This window comes from Myotis davidii, unplaced genomic scaffold (genome assembly GCF_000327345.1).
Source record: "Myotis davidii unplaced genomic scaffold, ASM32734v1 scaffold399, whole genome shotgun sequence".
In the NCBI taxonomy this organism is placed as follows: Eukaryota; Metazoa; Chordata; class Mammalia; order Chiroptera; family Vespertilionidae; genus Myotis; species Myotis davidii.
This window is the reverse complement of record NW_006292094.1, coordinates 4,310,747-4,312,617: the sequence shown is the minus strand read 5'-3', so window position 1 is coordinate 4,312,617 and position 1,871 is coordinate 4,310,747. Positions and strand designations below refer to the sequence as shown.

Below are 1,871 nucleotides of genomic sequence, written 5' to 3'. Positions count from 1 at the left end.
CTTTTTTTTTTTTAATATTTTTTATTGATTTTTTACAGAGAGGAAGGGAGAAGGATAGAGAGTTAGAAACATCAATGAGAGAGGAACATTGACCAGCTAGCTGCCTCCTGCACGCCCCCCCACCGGGGATGTGCCTGCAACCAAGGTACATGCCCTTGACCGGAATCGAACCTGGGACCCTTCAGTCCGCAGGCCGATGCTCTATCCACTGAGCCAAACCGGTCAGGGCAACAGTTCTTTTTTATTGCTGATAGCATTCCGTTTGATGAACACACCACGAAGATTTGTTTATGCATTCACCTATGGACATTTGGGTTGTTTATAGTTTGTGGCTGTAATGAATAAAGACAGTATGAACAATTGTGTACTGTGGACAGTTTTCATTTCTCTGGGGTAAATGTGCAAGATTATAGTTGATTTTTGTAATAAATATTTAAAATTTTTTAAACCATCAACATATTTTCTGAAGTGGTCAGACCATTTTACACCCACACCAGCAATATCTGCCAATATCTGTCTTTTAATTGGTGATAGACCATTTGCATTGAATGTAGTTACTGATATGTTAGGTGTAAGCCTGCTGTTTCTTTTTTCAGTTATTTTGTTTGTTCTGTTTTTCATTTCTCTGCTTTCTTTTACCTTGCCTTCCTGTGGGTCACTTGGAAGATTTTAGAATTTCATTTTGGTGTCATCATTTTACTAATATAGTGAAGTACAGAAACCCTACTTCCCTTTACGTCTCTTCACCCCCGACACTTATAATTGATACTTCCTCTTTAGTTTAGAACCACATCAGACAGTGTTATAATTTTTGCTTCAACTGTCAGACAAGACATCATTTATAAAACTCAAGAGGAAAAGGAAAGTTTATTGTATTTCCCCGTATTTTTGCTTACCATGTTCTCCCTTCCTGAATGGAGGCTATTCCGTGTATACCCTGTGTTTTGGGGGGTATAATGATAATGGAAAAATGAAGTTTTTTATTTTATTTATTGTTGACACTATTATCTGTAGATATTGATCTCTTATTTTTTTTTAATTTTTCAGAGAGGAAGAGGGAGGGAGAGATAGAAACATCAATGCTGAGAGACTCATTGATCACCTGCCTCCTGCACACCCACTACTGGGGATCGAACTTGCAACCCTGGCATGTACCCTTGACTGTATGGAATCCGGGACCCTTCAGTCCATAGGCCGACGCTATAAAGTAGACGCTAATTGAAGGATTAAAAACCTGAGCTGATGGGACATATAACTTTAGGCGGAAAAGAATGTAAACTTGTCAATTCTAAAATGAGTTTACAAATATGCAGTTCCCTTAGACTCCCAACGTGTGGTTCATTAAATCATCTTAAAATCACTTGGGAAAATAGTGGGGAAACTTGTAAACAAGGTTGAGGGGGAACTTGCCTTTCCAGATAATACACAGTATAAAAGACAATAATAAAACCATGTGATGTAGGAATGACGTCAGTGAAACAGAGCCCTGAAGTAGATTCCCCGTTTATGGGTAAAAATACCACAAAGGTGGTATTTCAGTTCAGTAGGGAAAAGATCTAGCTAATGTTACACAGTCCTGAATAGAAACAATGACACTCTATCCAGTGGTTCTGAACCTTCCTAATGCCGCGACCCTTTATACAGTTCCTCATGTTGTGGTGACCCCCAACCATAAAATTATTTTCGTTGCTACTTCATAACTGTAATTTTGCTGCTGTTATCAATCGTAATATAAATATCTGATATGCAGGATGCATTTTCATTGTTCGAGACCCACAGGTTGAGAGCTGCTGCATCCACTGAGCCCAACCAGCTAGGGCTCGGTATTGATCTCTTGATGTACAATTTTTCAAGGGAGGATTTCTCCTACT

General features: G+C 38.9%; 1 protein-coding gene across 1 annotated transcript in view; it reads left to right on the top strand.

The window, feature by feature from the left end:
- LOC102758102 (radial spoke head 10 homolog B) overlaps nt 1-1,871 on the top strand; it is a 32,979-nt gene that overhangs the window by 19,872 nt on the left and 11,236 nt on the right. The gene's annotated exons all lie outside the window — the stretch shown is intronic.